Source organism: Triticum aestivum, chromosome 6B (assembly GCF_018294505.1).
Source record: "Triticum aestivum cultivar Chinese Spring chromosome 6B, IWGSC CS RefSeq v2.1, whole genome shotgun sequence".
Lineage (NCBI taxonomy): Eukaryota > Viridiplantae > Streptophyta > Magnoliopsida > Poales > Poaceae > Triticum > Triticum aestivum.
The window spans coordinates 697,097,242-697,123,590 of record NC_057810.1 but is presented as its reverse complement, the minus strand read 5'-3'; the positions used below and the strand labels follow the sequence as shown (position 1 = coordinate 697,123,590).

Sequence of the window (26,349 nt, the reverse complement as noted above, 5' to 3'; positions counted from 1 at the left end):
AAAAATCATCTGATCGCATTTTGTACTCTTCTTGAGAATTACAATAACTATTATCGAACTCCTCCAAATTATGGTGAATACGTGCCACTAGTGCATGTGTTGAACCACGGTAACTTCTCTGGAGATACCCTGGTAAGATTTTTTACTATTACGACATCCGTGCATCTTTTGCATACTTCTAAAACTAGTACATCATTGCTAACTACGAAGTTATTATTATGTTTTTCAACAGAAACTCCCGATGGATTGTGTGCCTCATCTGATGTCTCTGAATGGTCGCCTCTCAGTTCTGAACATACTGCCAGGTAAATCTAGGGAGCTCACCTGTGCATATCGGATTTCTAAAACCGGTGAACACATGATCATCAAAGAATGGAAGAAATGTATGGACATTCGCAAGGAGGTTCTTGGAAGTAACATTCAGCGAAAGGCAAGAATTGGAGACAGGCTAATCTCCATTCTCCATAATGGAGAGTCAGGGGCTATCTTGTTTTTTGCTATTTTACCTTAGAAAATGTAGTAGGTCTTAATCGAATGTAGTAGGTCCTATGAGGTACAATATGTTTATTATGTGGTAATGTGTTAGAGTTGATAATGAGGAGTACTTGTGATTACGACTAGTGACCAATTTGCTATGTGATGTCATTGATGAAAACGATGATCTTGAGGAGGTGTTATATGACAATGATGTATTATGATGATAAGTTGTTAATGATATTATTATATCATTGGGTGAAAGAACCGCGGATTAGTTTCAAGTGGATGGACATCCACTTGAAACTAGTCCACGGTTCTTTCAACCCGTGATGTAATAACTCATTATGATGTAAAAACAATCTCTAAATTTCTGTTGTATGAAAACTTGTGTAAATGTGTATGAATACAACATGAAATAAAAAAGAAGTAAAATACTAAATAATAGTAGTAGTGCGGGAAAGGGGAAGCGTTACTACTAATTACCAGTAGCGCGGTTCTGAAGAACCGCTACTACTAAGTCAATTTAGCAGTAGCGTGCATCTAGGCGCGCTATTTCTAAGGTTTAGCTGTAGCGCCTTATCAGTAGCGCTCCTTCCCGCGCTACTGATAGGCCTAAAACCCGCGCTGCTGCTAGGCTTTTCCCTAGTAGTGTATGCTGCAAAAACAAGTTAGACGTCCTCTAATTGTTGTTGCAAGTTTTTATGTGGCTGCTATAGGTTTCTAGCAAGAACGTTTCTTACCTACGCCAAAACCACAACGTGATATGCCAATTGATATTTACCCTTCATAAGGACCCTTTTCATCGAATCCGATCAGACTAACGTGGGAGAGACTGGCACCCGCTAGCCACCTTATGCAACAAGTGCATGTTAGTCGGTGGAACTTGTCTCACGTAAGTGTATGTGTAAGGTCGGTCCGGGCTGCTTCATCCCACAATATCGTCGAAACAAGATAGGACTAGTAACGATAAGCATATTGAACAAAATCAATGCCCACAACAACTTGTGTTCTACTCGTGCATAGAATCTACGCAATAGACCTAGCTCATGATGCCACTGTTGTGGAACGTAGCACAAATTCAAAATTTTCTACGCAACACCAAGATCAATCTATGGAGATTCTAGTAACAAGAGAGGGAGAGGATGAGCATGCTCATACCTTTTAAGATCGCTAAGCGGAAGCGTTACTAGCTAGAACACGGTTGATGGAGTCGTACTCACGGCGATCCAAATCGCGGAAGACCCGATCTAGCGCCGAATGGACGGCGCCTCCGCGTTCAACACACGTACAGCCCGGGGACGTCTCCTCCTTCTTGATCCAGCAAGGGGAGAGGAGAAGTTTAGGGAGAACTCCGACAGCACGACGGATGGTGGTGGTGGAGCTCGTGGTATTCCTGCAGGGCTTCGCCAAGCACTATGGAGGAGGATGAAGAGTTGGAGGAGGGAGGGGCTGCGCCAAAAACAAGGGTGCTGCAGCCCTCCCACCCCCTCTATTTATAGGGTGAAGGGGAGAGGGGGCCGGCCCCTCTAGATCCCATCTAGAGGGGGGGGGGGCTAGGAGGGGAGGCTTGCCCCCCAAGCAAGGTGGAGGCGCCCCCCTCCCCTAGGGTTTTCAACCCTAGGCGCCTTGGGCCCTTGGGGAGGGGCGCACCAGCCCACTAGGGGCTGGTTCCCTCCCATATTCAGCCTATCAAGTCCCCCGGGGCAGGTGGCCCCACCCGGTGGACCCCCGGACACCTTTTGATGGTCCCGGTACAATACCGATAACCCCCGAAATCATTCCGGCGACTGAAACTAGGCTTCCCATATATAAATCTTCACCTCCGGACCATTCCGAAACTCCTCATGACGTCTGGGATGTCATCCGAGACTCCAAACAGCCTTCGGTAACCACATACTATTTCCCATAACAACTTTAGCGTCACCGAGCCTTAAGTGTGTAGACCCTACGGGTTCGGGAATCATGCAGACATGACCGAGACGTTCTCTGGTCAATAACCAACAGCGGGATCTGGATACCCATGTTGGCTCCCACATGTTCCACGATGATCTCATCGGATGAACCACGATGCCGGGGATTCAATCAATCCTGTATACAATTCTCTTTGTCAATCGGTATGTTACTTGCCCGAGATTCGATCGTCGGTATCCCAATACCTCGTTCAATCTCGTTACCATCAAGTCACTTTACTCGTTCCGTAATGCATGATACCGTGACAAACTACTTAGTCACATTGAGCTCATTATGATGATGCATTACCGAGTGGGCCCAGAGATACCTCTCCGTCATACGGAGTGACAAAATCCCAATCTCGATTCGTGCCAACCCAACAGACACTTTCGGAGATACCTGTAGTGCACCTTTATAGTCACCCAGTTACGTTGTGACGTTTGGTACACCCAAAGCTCTCCTACGGTATCCGGGAGTTACACAATCTCATGGTCTAAGGAAATGATACTTGACATTAGAAAAGCTCTTAGCAAACGAACTACACGATCTTGTCCATCACATCATTCTCCCAATGATGTGATCTCGTTATCAATGACATACAATGTCCATGGTCAGGAAACCATGACCATCTGTTGATCAACGAGCTAGTCAACTAGAGGCTCACTAGGGACATGTTGTGGTCTATGTATTCACACATGTATCACAGTTTCCGGTTAATACAATTATAGCATGAACAATAGGCAATTATCATGAACAAGGAAATATAATAGTTATTATTTTATTATTGCCTCTAGGGCATATTTCCAACAGCCGGCGTGTTGCGACCGGTAGGTACCTGAGCTCGACGATGATGACCCCAAAAGGGTGATGATGTGACGTGCCATCGAGTCCAAACAAACGAATTAGGGTTTTCAACCGGAGTCTTGACATGAAAGGGGATCCAAAATGATGCCTCCAAGAGAGATACGACACCCACAAGCATCGACATCGCCACCGCCGAAGTGAGGAGCTTCTCATAGCATCAACCACGCCACAAGAGCTACCAAGGACGCCAACTCAGCCAAGGGAAGGACCGCCGCTGCCAGCTCGAGGCCTCGAAATAGTGACGTGGGCACCGCCGGTAGGTACCTGAGCTCCACGATGATGAACCCAAATGGGTGATGATGTGATGCGCCACCGAGTACGAACAAATGGATCAGGGTTTTCAACCAGAGTCTTGACATGAAAGGGGATTCAAAATGACGCCTCCAAGAGAGATATGGCACCCCCAAGCATTGACATCGCCACCGTCGAAGTGAGGAGCTTCTCATAGCCTCAACCATGCCACAAGATTTACCAAGGATGCCAACCCAACCAAGGGGAGGACCACTGCCAGCTCGAGGCCTAATAACAAAAGACCTATGCACCGCCACCTTGAAAGCAATGACAACACTAGAATCATCTGTGGCCACACCTCTCGCTGTCCACATAGCCAAGACGAGGAGCCACCACCACTGCAGCACTGCTCGCCTTAGAGCTAACCGCACAATCACACCTGCCGGGGCGCCTCCTCGGCATCCAAGGCCGGCTCCTCACCGTCGGGAAAGCAAGCACCAAAATATTGCCAATGACTTGGGAGTATCACAGAACACTTGACTTACAAGAACTACATACTTACATGGAAATTTGCAGGGGCACGCCCCTGCCAAGCCCAGCTCGGCCGTTCAATTGCCTCGCGATTCGTGAAGTAATTGGATCCCCGCACAACGGCACATTAAGTTTTAAGTTTTAATCATTGAAACTTAAGACTTTGCATCTGAAAATTCTTATTTTCCTCGGTCAGGAGTATCAAGTTTCAGAGTTGAAGTTTTAAGCGAATTTTTTTGTCGGTCGCAGGCACTAAAGTCGTGATTTTACCGTCGCAGGCACTAACAGTTTTTCACATCAACATTAATTGGTGTGGCTACAGAATCGTCTGAGACCAAGTGCAGGCAAAAGAAAGTGACGCTGAACTAATTTGGTCCCCTTGGGAGCCGGTGGGAGTATCATTTAATAAAATTAAGTAGTACATATATGTTGCATACTTGGAAAATAAAAATATGCTAACGAATGGGACGCCTATTTTAGCTAGTGCTCATCAGGAGAAGGCAGCTTCCCTCCCGCGGGGGTGCGGAAGCTGCTAGATCAATGTAAATGATATTTCTCTACGTGTATAGGTCTTGCCAACAGCATGGTGCTACTGAGCCATCCCTATTTATCGGAGTTTTCACTGTTTTGCATCGGTTTTCTTCTATTTTTTTCTTTTCCTTTTTTTTTGGTTTTCTTTCTTTCTTTGTTCTTTTTAACAGGTTTCCTTCTGATTTCTTCGGGTCAGTTTTATTTTTTTGTTTTTTGAACACATGTCTAATTTTGTTCATACTAAGCGTACATTTGTCATATACATTAAAACTTTTTTTATACACATTTAATTTTTTAAAAAATATATGATTTTATGTCTACTCCCTCCGTAAAGAAATATAAGAGCTTTTAGATCACTAAAGTAGTGATCTAAACACTTTATATTTCTTTGCGGAGGGATTATTTTTTTCATACAAATTGTACATTTTTACTATACATCTAAACCATGTTTTAGATAATTTAACATTTTCCAAATACATGATTAAAATTTTCTCAAATACATATTTGAACATTTTTTGATACGTGTAATAATGTTGAAATATAGGTTGAATCATCTTTATGAATGGCACGAAACATTTTGTTAAAACTACGTGATTTGTTTTTACAATATATTAAGATTAGTTCTGAAAATGTCGCAAACAAATTTTTGAAACATGTGAACATTTTTAAATATAACATATATTTCATTGAATGAGATGAAACATTTGTTAATTGCATGAATATTTTTTATAATGTATAACATTTTAAAGGCATGTATATACTTTTTAAATGGGTGAACATTTGTATAAAATCACATACATATTTGTGTCTTATAGACATTTTTCAAAAGTTGAGCAATCATTTTTTACACTGGATAAACATTTTTTTTACGAGGAACATTTTTAAAACATTAACTAAATTATTTTTTAATAATATATGTATTTAGTATTTTCAGAATATAAATAATAATAATAATAAACACATGTGGACGTCAGCGTGATGAAATCACATGGCTAATGACCGGCAAACTACTTGCTCCCTGTAGGCAAGCTCGGCTTTCATCTTGCTAAAGACGAGACATAGACTTGCCCGCCTGATTAATGTCATGCATGCATTCACGTTTTTTTTTCGAGTGTCAAGACCGAAGGATTGGGCTTGGGAACGTTGACATAGGGTCTTTTTTGACGAGTGATTTTGGAGGCCAGTTATGGTAATTCCGAGGAGCACATGCGCTACAACTGATTTTTGTTTTCTGTTTGTAACATTTCCCTCTGTTATTTCAGTTGCATTTCTCTTTAGTTAATGGATTTTTTGTCGAAAGAGACCCTCTGCCGACTGGAATTGCCAAAAAAGACCCCCTGCGGACGAAATTGACAAAACAGACCCCCTCACTAATGGCGGCAGGCGCGGCAGGCGACATGTGTCACCTGCCGCCACGCCGTGAGGCGGCGGGCCCGGCCGCCACAACAGGAGGCGGCAACGGTGCGTGCACAGGGCAGCACAGGCCAGCGTGCCGCGACGGAACGGGCCGCGCCAGGCGGACCCGGCCGCCACCGGGTGAGGCGGCCACCGCTGTCGCTGTCGATACCCGGCCGACAAGGCCTGCTGCGCGCGGGCCCAGCATGTGGGCCACGCCGCCACCAGCCGAGGCGGCCTGTCCTGTGCTGCTGCACGCGCGACAGTGCGCAGATGACACTGATTTTGAGGCGCAAACGGCTGTGACTCCGACGCGCGGGACGGCGCTGATTTCGAGGCGCAAACGGCTGTGACTCCCACGCGCGGGAATATGAACGCTTTTGGTTCTTTTGCGTTAGCGGATGCGACGACACTGCGAGAATCACGCTGATTATTGCTTCAGCGAATGCGACGGCACTGCGGGAATCACTCACTCGCTGCGGGAATCCGATGCTGCGGGAACCTGTTGCGCCGACACTACAGGGATCCTCTTCCTTTATATAGTATGCTTCTGCTCCGTGCGCAAGCACACTGGCATCCTCTTCTAACTTCTGAGTGTGTAAGAACAGAGAGAAAGAAAAACTCAGTAGGCACTTTCACTCGTGATTTAGGGCGATTTGGAGTTGGATTTTGAATATGTTGAAGTTGCAGAAAAGATAGACGAAGGTAAGATCTATCCATTTTTGTTGGTTTCGTTTGCATGCATGATGTTTTTACTCTTTTTGTTTAGTTCATAACTATGTGTTATCTATTTTGTAAGCATTATTTCATCACTTTTTGGAGTCATTTAGAGCTTCAGGAGTACGATTTGCCTAGCGAAGTGAAGTACGAAGTTGAAGATCAAGGTATGAGCTTTGCAATAAATTGATTTTTTTGTGCATGCAAGGTCGTAATTAGTTAGTCTTTTAGCTCATCATTAGCTATGCAATGTTAGTGATTAGAGGTTAGAAATAATTTCAGACGACAGATGTAGCATTTATAATATATTTTTTAGAAGAGTAGGTTGAAGATGTTGTATCAATGTTAGGTGCGTCCATTAGTATTGACATGCAAGAAATCTTAATACGGTAATTAAGAAACACTTGTACTGTAATTGTTCATTGCATGTGGTATGTTATTTCATGTGGTATGTTTATTAATAAGTCTATAGTTAGGAGGTTGTAGGTCTACTTTGTTATGTCAAAATAATCTAAATTTTATATGTTACGAATATGTGCTAATGTACTTGATGATGTATGTAAAATAATTAATCTTAGTAGCAAACAATGAGGAGATGACGTGATTGAAGAAATTGTGTTTCCATCTTCGCTGTCCCTTTTAAGGTGATGACCAGATACATGCAAGTGCTATTTTCATACTTTTGTTAGCAGAAAGAAAAATCCGTGTGTAATATTGATGTTCATATGATAATAGGTTGACTTTTTTCATATAGTACTGGTGACGATTATTTATTCGAATTATTTGGACTCTTAATTGCATTCGCAAGCACATCCATATTGGAGCTAAGGTATAAAATGACGCCCTAATTTTGTTAATATTTTTTATATTGATGTACTGTCATGCCGCTGCAAATATTATTATTTGTAAATAAATGAATTTTATCATATGATATGAAAAACATTATATCATGCCGGAAGAAATTAGATATTTTACTCATATGATATTAAAATGTTATTATCGTAATATGATGTTCAGTGGTTGTTTGGATAGCGAGTACTTGCCCTCAGTTTTGTCATAACCTGTTGTAAGAAAATTATGTAGAAAACCATATTTTACTAATAGTCGTTTTTCTAGAAGCTAAGTTTTTGCATGTTGCGAGAACTATTTTAGGATATTTTTGGGGTAGTTAGAGAAAAGCAAACAGAGTTTTAGTTTGTTACGCTTGTAGACAAGTTTGAGAAAAGTAGATCTTTAAATACCCGTTAACCAAACAACCCCTTAAAGTCTAAGCAAATGATTCTAAAAACAAACCGAATATTTATAACGAAAATACGGTTATTATTTTAGTCGTAAGATATGTAAATGTTGTCATCGTTACTAAATGTTCAGTTAGTAATATTTGAAATGTAAACATGTATGTTGGTTAGGTACTATGGAAAATTTAGTAGTGTGCTATGGGAACGTCTTACGCGACGGTCCTTGCGGGGTGGACGTGTCCTTCTGCGAGTCGACTACAGTTGTGGTGAGAGACATGGTCAACGTGGGATACGCAGCTGTTAGAAGGTGCATCCGAGCGGTGTTTGGCCCAGTGATGCAGGAAAAAAAAGACAATGGAGGCCTTCGTCGTTGACGGAGGAAATGATGGGACAGTTGCCCGTTGGGGTTTGTGGCCTGTCACAGGTGATCGGTCGTGGGGGTCGTACATGAGGTTTGCAAGCAATCCCAATAACTCAATGTATGGTCAGCCGATGGTGTATGTGGAGTTCATTTCAGTCACTGATGTTGCCGGATGCAGTAGCAGGGGTGCTGAGGTCGAGTTGGCCATCACATCAGCCCCTAGCATCGGCCCATCAGAACCGACGGGCGGCCAGCCTGTGTATGACACAGGATATTGGTCGGCGACCGTTGACATGAGCGAACACGTGGAGGGATTGCCGGAGGCGCTAGATGATGATGATCATTCTTCTGCGTCTTCGTGGCAAAGAAGTTCAGATGCGGTAGAGGCGACGACGTTGTCACTGGAGCATACATGCCGGTAGCGAGGTCAGCCAGACCGAGTGCGGCACCGTCGTCCAGACCGAGCGAGGCGCGTACGAGCCATGAGCAATGGGGGGAGGGTCCGAGTACTAGAACGACATTGCCACGACATGACTCATCTCTGCCACTGCATCGCTCTTCTTCGATGCAGCTTCGTCAGGGGCAGACATCTCAGGACCATGGCACGGGATTGGATTCGATGCCCGAGCAGTTTCTTTCCCCTAACCCATATGCGTACACAGGATATGATGCATACACCCAAGGTGAGGGATCTCAGCCATATCTCTCCACGCGAGGGATCCCCATGCCCGAGGAGACTCGTGTACCAGATATAAACCAGCACCACATACAATGGCCAGATAGTATAGGAGAGGGATATGCTCAGGTAGTCATGTTTACATTTCAATGCATTTACAATGATATCATATATTATCCTCTAACAGTTTGTCAGTTTCTATGTGCAGGACACACCTGATGTTAATTGGGGCGATGAGAACACCCAACGCGGCGTCAACACAGGCCTCCGGGGAGCATCACATGATCATGGCGTCAACACAGGCCTCCGGGGAGCATCACAAGATCTTGGCGACACGGTTACATCATTAGTTACAGAGTTCTTCGGAGGGGACGTTATTGGCCCATCTTTTATCCCCCCGGAGTCACAACCATACGCCTACAATTATGCTTCAGGTTCGTAACAAGGATTCGCGACCCCACCACCTACGCAGGACTCGCAGACACATGAAGCCGAATTGGAGTACGGCCGCGGTCTTCGTGTGACCCGGCCACCTATTCGCTTGTCGCCTTCCGGTCGTAAGGAAAGGCCAGGTGGTCGTCGTAAAGTAGGGTGATTCATCTATGCACGTGCGCGACCCATTGTATCTACACATGTCTGTATCAAACTTTTCAATTTGAACATCTATGTATGCTAATATAAAAATGCACCAGTCAGGAACAATTTTTCCCGCCTATATCTCCCGCCATACTATCCCGCTCCACTCTTTTGCTTATGTTAGGCCGAAATGAATTTTTTTTTAAAATTTTGGCTGATGAATACTGTGCAACCATTGCCCGTCTTAGACATTGAAAAATATATATTTTCAGGCAATGCTTTCCCCTCAATATTTTCCCGCAAACGCTTTCCCTCCATATGTTCCGCCACCCGTTTCCCGCCATATGTTCCCGCCAACCCTTTCCCGCCATACTGCACTCGTTCTTTCCCGCCATTTTCTCCTCTCTACCTATAAAACCCCCTTCAGACGGAGGTGGATAAGCATTCGAGTGTAGTGTAGTCGATATGTCCCATTATCCTTTCGATCGTAGTTTTCACCCTGGGATGAGCAAGACTCTTCTGAGGCTAGCTACCGATTTTAGGATGGACAATAGGATAGTTCCATGGGACGAACTCACCGGTAGTGACACCATAATGAATGAGTTGGCTCACCAATTCGTAGGTCTGGGTGGCCTGAAAGGACCTATGAGGATGTACGTAAAGAACTTCTTAGGTTGCGTGCAAGGTGGAAGAATGTAGTGGAGCCGAAGAGTGAAACTTTTAGAAGGATTGCAGAAAATCATCCATTTTTATGGACTGAGGAGAGCGAGGATGAAGATGATATCTTCATGCCGCCGCTTCCAGGTGCTGCATCGTCAAAGGGCAAGAGTTCTGCATCGTCTAAGGGCAAGAGTACTGCATCCTCGAAGAGCAAGAGTTCTGCATCGTCCAAGGGTAAGAGTTCTACATCCTCGAAGGGCAAGAGTTCTGCATCGATGGAGGATGACGATGATGCCTTCATGTAGTTTAATTCGGATGTACTTGCATTATTAGTTTGTACTCTCTTATTGTAGGGCATTATGTTCTATCTTAATTTTATTTTGTAGTTGTTGCATGATGTTCGATATTAGTGGAGGGAAAGAAAATGCCACTACTTTATTCTAAAACTATATTTATTTCCATTACGACACGGCACAACTGAAAATAAGATACATTGTAGGAATAAACCTACATTTAACTCCTGAAATAAAGCTACATTAAAGTGCAGAAATAAAGATACAAATGATTGCGAAATTTAAAATACTACCACAGGAATCTACTAAGTCCAGCGTGGATATTTTCCTTTTCCATCGCCAGCTTCTTCTGCTGCCTTGGCCTCACGAGCCCTTTCTTTCTTTCTCTGCCTCTCCGCCTCACGAGCCTCCTTTCGCTGTCGTTCCTGCTCCTCCATGCGACGAGCCTCTTCCCTATTTTTTTCCCATTTCCTAAAAAAACGGTGTTGCTCCGCATAGTATTCTTTTAACTCTCTCTCTTGCTCTGCTTTCTCCTCAGCTTCCGCCTTCTCGCGTCGCTCTTCCGCAAATAAACTATTCCACGCACGGTGACTTCTTTCACGAATCTCAGTCACTGCCCAAGCCGGCTTCTCCGTGTCAATCCAACGATAGTACATGCATAGAGGCAGAGGAGACTACAACAAGAAACAAAAATGTTACTAAAGAATCAATGAAAATACCAACAATATCTATTCGTGATGGTTAAAGCATACCGGAGGCTTGTCGTACTCTGAAATAGCTACAGCAGGATCTTCCTCATAATTGGCGCACATGAAAAACTTCATGCCCAACCAATCTGAAAAATCCGTCACCCCCTTCACCTTGCAAAGATCGCCACACCAACACCGCAGGACTGCCACCCCCAGAGGCAAACTTGCATTCTTCATTTTCCTCGGCCTAATGCTTTGATCTGAGCAAGGCAAACTCATACCGACTGAAAAAATGTGTTACACACTTTGCGCACTGCCGATTTTGAGGATGGCTGGACGAGAGCCTCGGTGTCTCCTTTTATAAGCTCAGGCGATAAATGATGGCGAGAAAATTAAGCGGGGATATTTACGATCCCTGTAGTGTCGGCACAATAGCTTCCCGTAGCCTCGGATTCCCAGTGCCATCGCATCCGCTGAGGCAAAAGAAGCAAAGGCAGGATTGATTCCCGTGCGAAAGAACCAAAAGCGTCCATATTCCCGCGCGTCGGAGTCACAGCCGTCATTGTTGCGCCTCGAAATCAGCGCCGTCTGTGCACTGTCGCGCGTGCAGCAGCACAGGACAGGCCGCCTCGGCTGGTGGCGGCGTGGCCCACCTGCTGGGCCCGCGCGCAGCAGGCCTGGTCGGCCGGGTAGCGACAGCGGCGGCCGCCTCACCCGTTGGCGGCCGGCCCCACCTGGTGCGGCCCGTTCCGTCGCGGCACGCTGGCCTGTGCCGCCCTGTGCACACACCGTTATACATCGGGCTGCCGCCTCCTGTTGTGGCGGCCGGGCCCGCCGCCTCATGGCGTGGCGGCAGGTGACACGTGTCGCCTGCCGCGCCTGCCGCCACTTGTGAGGGGGTCTCTTTTGTCAATTTCGTTCGCAAGGGGTCTCTTTTGTCAATTCCAGTGCGCAGAGGGTCTCTTTGGACAAAAAATCTAGTTAATGAAGATTCTCTTCTGTTCTCGCAAAAAAAGATCTTTGTAATGGAATCAATCTACATTTCTGTTGTTACATCCAAAAGATTTTGCACATTTGTGTCCAACTTTAAAAAGACTCTCCACCAAACACTGCAACAATCTACAAATTAAAAGCCCTAGCAAAACAAATTGGCTACAAGCTAAAAGTGTATGTACTACCGTCTTCAAGATCAAGCACGTCATGCGGTTTGAACTTATAATTCACATCCCATTGCTGCTCTCTGCCAAGCAAGCTTTGCCCCTCCTTCGGATCACCAGCACCAGCCTAGCCCCATGGATGCCTCAGGTCCTTCTCAACGCCTCCAACTTCTCTACAACTTCCTTCATCAACGGGCGCTCCTCCATGCTCATGCTCACACACCGCAACACGAAGTGCATTACTTCTTCCAATGCTTCAGGGGCCATCTCCGTTCTCACCTAGTCATCAAGGAGCTCGCTGTGTTGGCCGTTTTTCAAGGCCGTCGTGAATCGGGACACGAGGCTCATGTCCTCCTCTGGCCCGTCAAAGCAGAGCACCTTCTTCCCTATCAAGAGGTCGAGCAGAACGACACCAAAGCTATACATGTCACTCTTATCCGTGAGCTGGCATGTCATGAGGTACTCCGGGTCCATGTACCCGCATGTGCCTTGCACAAGTGTTGCAATCTCAGCCTCATCACTTGGTGCTAGCTTTGACACCCCGAATCAGAGACTTTGGTTGTGAGGCTACCGCCAAGCAGGATGTTAGCCGTCTTGACATCGCCATGGACGATTAGCGGCGAGGGCTCATGAGTGCATATAAGACAGCGCCTCGGTCGACTCCGCTGCTATCCGAAGGCGGGTGTCGAGTGCCTTGTTGGTGTTGGGGTCTTCCCGCCATGGATGTAGTGGTAGAGAGTGCCATTGGAGAAGTACTCATAGACCAGCATCGGCACCTCCACCTCGAGGAAGCATTCATGCAAATTGACCTCATTCTGGTGGTTGATTTGCGACAGGATGAGCATCTCCCTAGCGAATTCCTTGGCCTCTATCGCCTTCATCATCTTGTACTTCTTGATGGCCACTACAGTTTTGTCCTTTAGAACACCTCTGTACACAATGCCATGGCTGCTGCGACCGAGCACTACAAGAAATATGTCAACTAGTGACCTTCTGTCAGTGACCCTGGAAGAATTGGTCATAGATCTATGACCATTTGAAACCAATTGGTCAAAAGCTGCTCGGGGGGCTCCAAACCCTAAACCATTGCGACCATTTTGATCAGAAAGGTCGTAATTTCCTTACACGAAATGGTCATAAAGCAAACAACGCTGGTTCGCTGCCTTATTCTAGTTGTTAACGACCAATATAGATGGCCATAGCCTTGTAGATTGTGGTGGGTTGTGATGACTAGGCGCCATCTCATCAGATTTGCCTATGTGTCATGTCCATGTGTCAATTTTTCCCTAGGTTGTGAAGCAACCTATATTTCTGTTATTCCAAAAATTACCAAAAAAATCTCATAAATTGTTTGGATCATATCTTCATAAAATATGCCAAAAACCTTCCTTGCCTAGTTTAAAAATAACTCAACAATATTCATTTTCCTATTCTGTTCAGAGCAGCACTTTGTGAAGGAAGTGTTATTTATATATTCTCGATTTCCCTAAAAATTTGTGAATACATTCTTCTTATTATATGATCATCCTCAGCCAAAACTCACGCCAATTGGCCATGTGCATTTCCCGTACCGCTAATCAAACACTTGGCTGCTAATTCATCTTTGAGCATAATTCTGTCTCCTCATGAGAATCTTATGTTGTAATTTTCTTCCTAGCACCTACCTGGGGAGTGCCCAACCCACTAGACATGCCTAGGACGCCCAGAACGCAAGGCAACGCCACGGTCACGCGGTGACCACGCGGCGGGCATGCGAGCTTATGCGCTCTAGAGTTGGGGCCCTCGGCCACCGTCCAAACCTCGATGTCTCGCCATCAAACCATGTATTTCTGATTAAATAGATATTTATTTACCTAGAAATGGTTTTTGGAAAAAAATAAAGACCAAACTATGGGGCAGGTGCAGTTCAAATTTGACCCGCGTCCACCTGAATCGGCGGGAATTTGTCTTTTTCACCAGAGGTGGATCAAAACTTTTGACACCCAACCATTTTGTCAATTGTGCATTAAATATGGCCTAGTATTTTATAAAATTGATTAGGTCCAATTTTGCAACAAATATATGGTAGGTCCTTCACAAGAAAAAACTCATTTCGGGCACTCAGAAAATGGAAAATGTATTTTCCGTGAAAAAAATTGAAAACTCCCCTAGGTAACATTGTTTGGAATTCCAAGATGCACCCTTGTGCACAATATGAGATCATTTGAACAAACTATGCCATGAATGTCGCCATAAGATTGATCATTTGGCTTGAAAGCCATGAATCCTCACGCATGATAGCTCATTTCAGAGAACACTTTTTAAAAATAATTTCTGTATTACAAGTTTATTATTTTTCCTGGAAACTTGGTCACATATAATTACACAATGCGGAGGTTTTCCAATTTTTTATTTTTTTTTGAATTTTTTATGCCCGTTTCAAAATGCGGTCAAAACGGCGGGAATGACCGTTCCTAGCTAGTTGTTGAATCTTGGAATTTTTTTGGTGTTTCTCTGATTAAATAGATACTTATATTCCTAGAAATGATTTTTGGAAAAAATAAAGAGCAAACTACGAGGTAGCTACATTTCAAATTTGACCCGCTTCCAACTGAATCGGCGGAAATTTGTCTTTTTCACCAGAGGTGGATCAAAACTTTTTACACCCAACCATTTTGTCAATTGTGCATTAAATATGTCCTAGTATTTTAGAAAATTGATTTGGTCCAATTTTGCTGCAAATATATGGTAGGTCCTTCACAAAAAAAACTCATTTCAGGCACTTGAAAAATGGAAAATGAATTTTCTGTGCAAAGACAATGAAAACTCCCTTAGGTAACATTGTTTGGAATTCCAAGATGCACCCTTATGCACGATATGAGGTCACTTGAACAAACTATGCCATGGATGCGGCCATAAGCTTGATTATTTGGCTTGAAAGCCATGAATCTTCACGCATGATAGCTCATTTCTAAGAACACTTTTTTAAAATACTTTCTATATTATAAGTTTATTATTTTTCCTGGAAACTTGGTCACATATAATGACATGATGCGAAGGTTTTCCAATTTTTGATTTTTGTTAAATTTTTTATGCCCGTTTCAAAATGCGGTCAAAACGGCGGGAATGACCGTTCCTAGCTAGTGGTTGAATCTTGGAAATTTTTTGGTGTTTCTCTGATTAAATAGATAGTTATGTACCTAGAAATGATTTTTGGAAAAAATAAAGAGCAAACTACGAGGTAGATACATTTCAAATTTGACCAACTTCCAACTCAATCAACAGAAATTTGTCTTTTTCACCAGAGGTGGATCAAAACTTTTTACACTCATCCATTTTCTCAATTGTGCATTAAATATGTCCTAGTATTTTATAAAATTGATTTGGTCCAATTTTGCAACAAATATATGGTAGGTCCTTCACAAAAAAAAACTCATTTCAGGCACTCGAAAAATGGAAAATGAATTTTCCGTGCAAAGAAAATGAAAACTCTCTTAGGCAACATTGTTTGGAATTCCAAGATGCACCCTTTGCATGATATGAGGTCATTTGAAGAAACTATGCCATGGATGTGGCCATAAGATTGATCATTTGGCTTGAAAGCCATGAATCTTCACGCATGATAGCTCATTTCTGAGAACACTTTTTAAAATATTTTCTGTATTACAAGTTTATTATTTTTCCTGGAAACTTGGTCACATAAAATGACACGATGCGAAGGTTTTCCAATTTTTTGTTTTTTTTTAAATTTTTTATGCCTGTTTCAAAATGCGGTCAAAACGGCGGGAATGACCGTTCTAGCTAGTGGTTGGATCTTGGAATTTTTTTGGTGTTTCTCTAATTAAATAGATAGTTATGTACCTAGAAATGATTTTTGAAAAAAATAAAGAGCAAACTACGAGGTAGCTGCAGTTCAAATTTGACCTGCTTCCAGCTGAATCGGCGGGAATTTGTCTTTTTCAACAGAGGTGGATCAAAACTTTTTACACCCAAATATTTGGTAAATTGTGCATTAAATATGTTCTAGTATTTTAGAAAATTTATTTGGTCCAATTTTGCAACAAACATATGGTAGGTCCTTCACAAAAAAAAAAACTCATTTCAGGCACTCGAAAAATGGAAAATGAATTTTCCATGCAAAGAAAATGAAAACTCCCTTAGGCAACATTGTTTGGAATTCCAAGATGCACCCTTGTGCATGATATGAGGTCATTTGAACAAACTATGCCATGCATGTGGCCATAAGATTGATCATTTGGCTTGAAAGCCATGAATCTTCACGCATGATAGCTCATTTCTGAGAACACTTTTTTAAAATAATTGCCGTATTACAAGTTTATAATTTTTTCTGGTAACTTGGCCACATATAACGACACGATGCGAAGGTTTTGCAATTTTTTTTATTTTTTTGAATTTTTTATGCCCGTTTCAAAATGCGGTCAAAACGGCGGGAATGACCGTTCCTAGCTAGTGGTTGATCTTGGAAAACTTTTTGTGTTTCTATGATTAAATAGATACTTATGTACCTATAAATGATTTTTGGAAAAAATAAAGAGCAAACTACGAGGCAGATGTAGTTAAAATTTGACCCGCTTCTAGCTGAATCGGCGGAGATTTGTCTTTTTCACTAGAGGTGGATCAAAACTTTGTACACCCAACCATTTGTTCAATTGTGCATTAAGTATGTCCTAGTATTTTAGAAAATTGATTTGGTAAAATTTTTAAACAAATATTTGGTAGGTCCTTCACAAAAAAACTCATTTTGGACATTCAAAAAATTGAAAATGTTTTTTTTTGCCAAAAAACTCATTTCTCATGACATATTTTAAAGATATTTATCTTATTTCATATTTGTTACTTTTCCTGAAAACTTATTCACATTTGGTGACACAATGAGAAGGTTTTTTATTTTCTTCTTGAATTTTCTCACGTCATAAAATAGCAGATATGATTTTAACACACTATTTTTAGTCAACTACGACCAATTTAAATGGTCATAACGTGGTACTGCATTTTGATTGGTCTGTGGACGTCTTACGCGGATCGTGCATGGAACACCGTCGGATGCTTGCGGATCCAATGGCAGTCCTCGGCCCACCACACCAACCCCAAGGCCACCTAAGCCGAAACCCTAGCTCTACTCGTGAACGTTTTCCATCCACCCCCCCGCCTCCTTTCTTTCTCTGCCCCTCGCTCCCTCACGCACCCACAATCCCTCCCCCGAAACCCTTGTCGCCGCCACCTAAGCCTCTTGTTCCGGCGGGCCTCGCCGGCGCGCAATCCAGATCCGTGCTCCCCTGCCTCCGCTCTTCCCTCCCCTCCGGCCAGATCCGCCTCTCGCGTCCCCGGTAGCTCATCCCCAACCCCTTCCCACGGCTAGGATTTCGAGGGTGGCGTTCCCACCAATTCCGGCGCGGCGACGGCGACTGTGCTCCGCCCTCTTCGACGCCCACCAACCTAGCCGCATGGCACGACCATGGCCATGGTGACGGCTAGATCCACCCCCTTCCTTATCTCCTCACTGCCGCCACCTCTTCCCCGTCCCGCCACCATCTCCTTCCTCGATGCGTCCCGTAGATGTCGTCCCTCTCCCTCAATCCCCACCGCGTTTCCCAATCCCCACCCCCAACCAAAATCTTCCCCATCTCCCCCGTCCGATTCTCCTCTCGTCCGCGTCCCCTTCCCCACCCCCGCTCCCAGATCACGCCGTGCGCCGCCCCTGATCGCAGCCAGAACCCCACCCTGCCGCCGACGAGGCCCGACCCCCCGGGAGCCCAGCCAAGATGGTGCTCACGTAGCTGGGCGGGAGCATCTCCCACGCGCTCGCGCAGATGAGCAACACCACGGTGATCGACGAGAAGTTGCTCGGGGAATGCCTCAACGAGATCTCCCGCGCGCTCCTGCAGTCCGACGTCCGGAAGATCGTCAACCTCGAGACCCTCGCTGCCGGCACCAACAAGCGGTGCATCATACAGCAGGTCCCGCCGGCTCCACCTACCTCAATTCATTTCCTGCGCTAATTCGATCGAGGGACACGCGTGCCAGGGGGACTGGTTGGGAGGAGGCTGATGCCCTTGTGTTTTTCCTGCTAGAGGCCGTCTTCAGGGAGCTCTGCAACATGCTGGATCCAGGGAAGCCGGTCTTCAACCCCAAGAAGGGCAAGCCCAGTGTCGTCATGTTCGTCAGATTGCAGGGCCAGTCTGACTCACCAACCAACCTCGCCCGCTTGCTCTGTTTATTGTTCTACACCTATTACTAAATGTATATATGTACCACTCTGTGTGTAGCATTTTTCTAACTATACAATAGCACTCACTCCTCTACTGTCACATAATAGATTAGCCTTGAATTCATCTAATTTGGATCAAAACAGAACCATTGATTAATACTAGATGATTGTTATTGTACATTTGGTTACAGATTTCTTTGAACTAGTTTGATTCCCTGCTGATCTACATCTTTTACTTACTCACATGCTTGACTGAATTTGCTACTGCTGTTATTCTAGTGGTGAACGAGATAGGCATTCTATTGCTTGTTTCCTTGCTTCCACAAATTAAAACTCAGTAATCTTGTTAACTGCTACCGCTGTCATGAACCACACATCTGAGATGAACTTGACATTGATTTGCTCGTGTGTCAAGTATGGATAGACTTTTCTATTCACCAGTATTCAGGCGGTTGAAGTGTGCGTGTTGCTGCGGCTGTTAGGATGTCGTTGGGTTGTTATCACTAGTACTAGTCCTATCAAATTGCCTGTTAGTAGTTCATTACCATGCTATCCAGGGGATATTCATTTATGTGCCTGTGAATTTGTTCTTGGTGTGTATGTATGTATATGTGCTAGCAACATGAGTAGGAATTAGCATCATGCTCGGCTTGGATGAATTGCATGCATACATTGATCCAGGGAAAAGTGTATGACTGATACAATCATCTTTTTCACAAAGCTATTATACACTTTGGGAAATACAGTAATTTGTTCTTTACTAAATGCACTGCAAGTATGGATGCTAATGCATGCATGCATCTAGGGTGAGTCGTACCTAGTTGTTCTTTATGCATCTCCAGTCGTACCTAGTATTGTTTTAATGAAATTAGTACAATTTTTGTGTACATTGGGATTGCTCTGTTTGCTTCATATTATGGTGTAAATGTCTTGCTAGCTTATTGTGGCAGCCGGCTGGATTATCGCTCATAGTGTCACTCGTATCACGCTACACTAGCTAGGCTTCTACCGGCTGTTCCGGTGCCGTGCTATGCTGGCTGGGCTTCTCTGGACCGGTAAAAAAAATTAATCGATCGATCATTGGCATGGAGAGATCGATCCTTCCGTGCGATCCGTTCGGTGAAAAAAAAGAGAATGGGATCCATCGGGGTAGTATATTTGTACTGGTATGATGAACAAGAGCTTCCAGTTAATTACATAATATTGGTGATGTAGTTTTACTTACTGTGTATGCTTGCTTAGTTGTTCATCGAGCCGCTCTCTTGCATTGTTTGAGTGCGCCAACTAGTTCGGCCAGCATCTCTATGATTTATTCTGATAGCTTATGGAGTGCTTCTATCTATATTTGTGAAAAATTCGACCCAACAAAAAAAATGTTAATCAGTCCGCTCTCTCAAAGTTGAGTTTGGGCTGCTGCATATGAATGATTTATTTTCGTAGTTTGATTTTGAGGATGATGTTGCTGCTAAAGTAGCAACAACAACAATCACGCTTTGGTTCCCCAAAATTCAGACGGCACTTGCATCTCTACATACACACACATATGAATATGCACCTCGGTTTGGCTGAGTTTGCATGTTTACATTTGCTTTAACTTTGACTGAAACTATCTTGGTGACACTTGCATCAATGGTGTGTTGTGCCCTTATAGATGTCCTTGGAGAAGATGGACATTGGAGTGTAGGGGAGGAACAACCTTGTCCTGCTCAAGGAGGAGGAGGAGGAGGACCAGCCGAGCTCGACGACGACACGGCAACAGGTAGCACTCGCCTCCCTCCCAAGGCGAAGGTCTGATCCGCCTGTTTACATGGTCTACTCTTGTCTTATGCATGTGAGGGGAGAAGAAAGCAATTGGACTGAATTATATTTGCATGTGAGGGGAGCGATCCTTTTGGTAGATGTAGAGTATACATTCACAAAATTCACCACATGAGCGTACTACCTATATCCAAATTCTGGATACAACTTGCATGCTTGAAAAGATGATTTGATTGAATGCTTGAAAAGATGAGTCGCTAAAGTGAATGATGTGAGGGATGTTCTCACGTATTACTGTTAGTGTCGTTCCTTTTCTGTCTTCTTTTGTCAGATTTTGTTCTTTGTAGTAATTTAAGTTCTGTTTTATAGACCTATTTGTTTGTGTTACTGTTCTATTTGTCCGGTGATGAAAAACCTGTTAATCATACCATCTTTCGGGACTGATTGGTCGCAGTGCGCCCATGTTGTCATTCTGCAATTCTGAGGACAAATTGAACAGCTTGACTGTAATTTTTCTGAATACCTTCGAACTTACATGTCATCTATTTTTCAGTTTTTTTATTCTGTTGTTTACTATGTATAGAATATGGCTGGACAACGATGGAAACCGAATAAAACACCATCTTTTTGGACGCCTAATGACTGGATATGTTCATATTTTTTAAGTTGCTGTGATCTTTGTTGATAATTTTTTGGTCTAAAATCTTTCTCTATGAAGAGAGTACAAGCAGACGGGCGGTCTGAACTGATGCCATGTTGATATGTCTGCATCATCTGTGCTACCCTTGTGGTTGGCATCTGAGAGAAAAAAATTGTGCACTTTGTTCTTCTCATAAGTTACATTTTTTAAATTCTTCTGCTCTTTGTCCTGTTTCCACTTAGCATCTACTATCCCTCTTTGTTGCACTTGGTCTGAGGGGGATGTAGTGGGCGCGGATAGAGAAATGGTTTACTTGCCAACCCTTTGCAGCGTTTGCCATTTCTTTGGATTAGTGGCAGTGATTTGAACCTTACCCGTGCTTCTGATTAATTCATGAAGGACAAGGGGAAACATGGTTGAATTTCTTAATATGAGGCGAAAAGAGACACTCTCATTATTGTCATTCTTCTAGATTCATGTGTTCTGTTTGACCATGGCTGTGATGAAAAACACTTTCAACAAACATGCCAGTTCTGCTTCTGAAAATTCATGACTGAAAAACCTGTTATACAAGATCTGTTTAGTACTCATGTATTATGGCCGTGGCTTGTTTAGTATGTGCTTGATGTGCCTTGTGTATTGGTACCTAATTAGCTTATTTTAGGGGATAATCTACTGTTTATAGCAAGATTTTACTCTTGTGATGTGGAATAGATGGTTCATGTGTACTGCGATGTACTAGTTGAGCTCTACTGGCTGTACTAGTCGAACTCTGCTCCTTCTAACTCATATCAATTTTGCTCCTGCTGTTGTACAAGTGATGCTTGTGTGATTGTTGATGGACAGGAACTAGCAAACTTTGTTGTTTTGCAACTGAATGAACGCAACTTCAGTTTGTACGTCACCCAGCTTGCTGCTATTGTGGCTGTCGATGCCGGCGAGCCTGCAACATCTCCGATGAGCTGCAGGACCTGGACACCTTAGGTATGCCCTGCTCCTCCTCCTTCCACCCTCATATCATGTGCGCCAAGTCCATCTATCTCATGTGCATGTAGATCATGATGTACCAGAACCCTGCAACAGAACTACTGATGTAATATGCAAAGAACAAATTGAAACCATGTTTTGTATCCTGACTTGTTATTTTCTTCTCTAGCAAATTGTAGACATGAATCTCTAGTTGACCTATTGTTTCATAGATATATATCTGCATTTCTGCTGCTTTATCATACATTCGATACATAAATCTGCATTTCTGTGAAATTTTGTTAAATATATATTTTCCAGATAGTCTATACACTAAACCTGGAGGTTTCAATATCTACTTTAGGAATGAAAATGCTACTCTAATGACTTTGTGTTCACCCTTTTATAGGAGCTCCAGGCCTAGGAAATTTCAAGTTTGAAGTGGCGTGTTCTGGTAGTCCAGAAAAGTGAAGAAGTATGGAGTGTATTTGTAGTAGGAGTTATATGTTCTGATAGTATCACATGTAATGGTGAAATGAATTATGTAAAGATTGTGCTATTAGCCAAAATTGGCTGTCTTTAATTAGAACCTGACAAGTGGGACCTAATAGTATTTGGCATATAAAAATGCCATTTTCAAATAATATTCACAGGAAAAAAACCTAAAAACTAAGAAAATGGACTGTAAAAAGGCCGAGGCCTGCTACGTCTTGAGCTTGCGTTGGTTTTCCTCGAAGAGGAGAGAGTGATGCAGCACAGTAGCGTAAGTATTTCCCTCAGTTTTTGAGAACCAAGGTATCAATCCAGTAGGAGGCTCCTCAACAAGTCCCACGAACCTACACAAACAAACAAAGAACTCGCAACCAACGCGATAAAGGGGTTGTCAATCCCTTCACGGGCACTTGTGAAAGTGAGATCTGATAGAGATAGTATGATAAGATAAATATATTTTTGGTATTTTTATAATATAGAAGCAGAAAATAAAGATGCAAATAAAAGTAGATTGAAAGCAAATATGATAAGAGATAGACCCGGGGGCCATAGGTTTCACTAGAGGCTTCTCTCGAGAGCATAAGTTCTACGGTGGGTGAACAAATTACTGTCAAGCAATTGATAGAAAAGCGAATAATTATGACGTTATCTAGGCATGATCATGTATATAGGCATCACGTCCGCAATAAGTAGACCGACTCCTGCCTGCATCTACTACTATTACTCCACACATCGACCGCTATCCAGCATGCATCTAGAGTGTTAAGTTCATAAGAACAGAGTAACACATTAAGCAAGATGACATGATGTAGAGGGATAAACTCAAGCAATATGATATAAACCCCATCTTGTTATCCTCGATGGCAACAATACAATACGTGTCTTACAACCCTTTCTGTCACTTGGTAAGAACACCGCAAGATTGAACCCAAAGCTAAGCACTTCTCCCATGGCAAGAAAGATCAATCTAGTAGGCCAAACCAAACTGATAATTCGAAGAGACTTGCAAAGATAACTCAATCATATAAAAGAATTCAGACAAGATTCAATTATTATCCATAGATAAATCTGATCATAAACCCACAATTCATCGGATCTTGACAAACACACCACAAAAAGAGATTACATCGAATAGTTCTTCACAAGAGAGGGGAAGAACATTGTATTGAGATCTAAAAAGAGAGAAGAAGCCATCTAGCTAATAACTATGGACCCGTAGGTCTGTGGTAAACTACTCACAACTCATAGGAGGGGCAAGGATGTTGATGTAGAAGCCCTCCGTGGTGGATTCCCCCTCCGGCAGAACGTCGGCGATGGCTCCAAGATGGGATCTCGCGGATACAGAAGGTTACGATGGCGGAAATATTTCTGCAGGTGGCTCCTGGATGTTTTCGGGGTACATAGACTTATATAGGAGGAAGAAGTACGTCGGTGGATGCCCGAGGGGCCCACGAGACAGGGGGTGCGCCCTATAGGGGGGGCCTCCTATCTCGTGGAGGCTCCGGTTGTTTCTTGACTTGCACTCCACGTCCTCTGGATCACGTTCGTTCCAAAAATCACGCTCCCGAAGGTTTCATTCCGTTCGGACTCCGTTTGATATTCCTTTTCTTCGAAATACTGAAATAGGCAAAAAAACAGCAATACGGGTTGGGCCTCAGGTTATTAGGTTAGTCCCAAAAATGATATATATGTGTAAAATAAAGCCCATAAGCATCCAAAACAGGTAATATAATAGCATGGAACAATAAAAAATTATAGATACATTGGAGACGTATCAAGCATCCCCAAGCTTAATTCCTGCTCGTCCTCAAGTAGGTAAATGATAAAAAAGAAATTTTTTATATGGAATGCTACCTAGCATAATCCTCAATGTATTTTTCTTTATTGTGGCATGAATGTTCAGATCCAAATGACTCAAGATAAAAGCTTATAAAACATAAAAATAATAATGCTTCAAAGCATACTAACAAATAATCATGTGCTATCAAAATAACATAGCCAAAGAAAGCTTATCCCTACAAAATCATATAGTTAGGACATGTTTCATTTCCATTACACAAAATACTCCCATCATGCACAACCCTGATGATGAGCCGAGAAATTGGTTCATACTTTTTAACGCGCTTCAGCTTTTCAACTCTTACGCAATACATGAGCGCAAGCCATGGACATAGCACTATGGTGGCCTATTATGGTGGTTGTGAGGACAAAAAGTTGGAGAAGAAAGTCTCACATCAACTAGGCGTATCAACGGGTGTGACGCCCCCGATTCAATCGTACACTAATCATGCACGCAAACGTGTACGATCAAGATCAGGGACTCACGGGAAGATATCACAACACAACTCTAAAACATAAATAAGTCATACAAGCATCATAATACAAGCCAGGGGCCTCGAGGGCTCGAATACAAGTGCTCGATCATAGACGAGTCAGCGGAAGCAACAATATCTGAGTACAGACATAAGTAAACAAGTTGCCATAAGATGGCTAGCACAAACTAGGATATAGATCGAAAGAGGAGCAGGCCTCCTGCCTGGGATCCTCCTAACTACTCCTGGTCGTTGTCAGCGGGCTGCACGTAGTAGTAGGCACATCCGGAGTAGTAGTCGTCGTCAACGGTGGTGTCTGGATCCTGGGCTCCAACGTCTGGTTGCGGCATCCGAGAAGAAGAGGAAAAACGGGGGAAAAGAGGGAGCAAAGCAACCGTGAGTACTCATCCAAAGTACTCGCAAGCAAGGAGCTACACTACATATGCATGGTTATATGTGTAAGGAGGCAATATGAGTGGACTGAACTGCAGAATGCCAGAATAAGATGGGGATAGCTAGTCCTATCGAAGACTACGCTTCTGGCAGCCTCCGTCTTGCAGCATGTAGAAGAGAGTAGACTGAAGTCCTCCAAGTAGCATCGCATAGCATAATCCTACCCGGCGATCCTCCCCTCGTCGCCCTGTGGAAAAGCGATCACCGGGTTGTCTATGGAACTTATCTGGGTGTGTTTTATTAAGTATCCGGTTCTAGTTGTCATAAGGTCAAGGTACAACTCCGGGTCGTCCTTTTACCGAGGGACACGGCTATTCGAATAGATTAACTTCCCTGTAGGGGTGCACCACATAACCCAACACGCTCGATCCCATTTGGCCGGACACACTTTCCTGGGTCATGCCCGACCTCGGAAGATCAACACGTCGCAGCCCCACCTAGGCCTAACAGAGAGGTCAGCACGCCGGTCTAACTCCTATGGCGCAGGGGTCTGGGCCCATCGCCCATTGCACACCTGCACGTTGCGAGGGCGGCCGGAAGCAGACTTAGCAACCTCCATTACAAAGGAAGTCACGTTACGCGGTCCAATCAGGCGCGCGCCGCTCAGTCGCTGACGTCTAGAAGGCTTCGTCTGATACCACGACGTCGAGTGCCCATATCTTTCCCGCGTAGTTGGTTAGTGCGTATAGGCCAGTGGCCAGACTCAGATCAAATACCAAGATCTCGTTAAGCGTGTTATTATGAAGCAATCGCGAACGCCGACCAGGGACAGGCCCACCTGTCTCCCAGGTGGTCTCAACCTGCCCTGTCGCTCCGCCACAAAGATCCACACAGCGGGCCGTCGGGACAAATGTCCTTTCAGCCCCCAATCCGTGAATCACTCGCGGGTACTCCTCGAGCCGACCCGACTTTAGTCACCATCTGTAGTATGTATATATGTATAGTATATACCCGTGATCACCTCCCGAGTGATCACGGCCCAATAGTATAGCAAGGCAGACTGACAAGAATGTAGGGCCAATGATGATAAACTAGCATCCTATACTAAGCTTTTAGGATTGCGGGTAAGGTATCAATGACTGTAGCAACAATGACAGGCTATGCAAAAAGAATAGGAGTAACCGAACAGTAACATGCTACACTACTCTAACGCAAGCAATATAGAGAAGAATAG

The 26,349-nt window shown here is 43.8% G+C and overlaps 3 non-coding genes and 1 pseudogene across 3 annotated transcripts; 3 read left to right on the top strand and 1 right to left on the bottom strand.

The window, feature by feature from the left end:
- Nucleotides 1-12,490: 12,490 nt before the first annotated feature.
- Nucleotides 12,491-26,349, bottom strand: part of LOC123139661 (wall-associated receptor kinase 5-like) — a 51,968-nt pseudogene continuing 38,109 nt past the window's right edge.
- LOC123140278 (small nucleolar RNA SNORD96 family) lies at nt 20,710-20,801 on the top strand. The gene has a single exon (XR_006469907.1). It is a non-coding gene; the product is annotated as a small nucleolar RNA SNORD96 family (small nucleolar RNA).
- LOC123140456 (small nucleolar RNA U36a) lies at nt 21,306-21,390 on the top strand. Its single transcript, XR_006470014.1, has one exon. It is a non-coding gene; the product is annotated as a small nucleolar RNA U36a (small nucleolar RNA).
- On the top strand, nt 21,444-21,534 carry LOC123140304 (small nucleolar RNA Z223). The gene has a single exon (XR_006469930.1). It is a non-coding gene; the product is annotated as a small nucleolar RNA Z223 (small nucleolar RNA).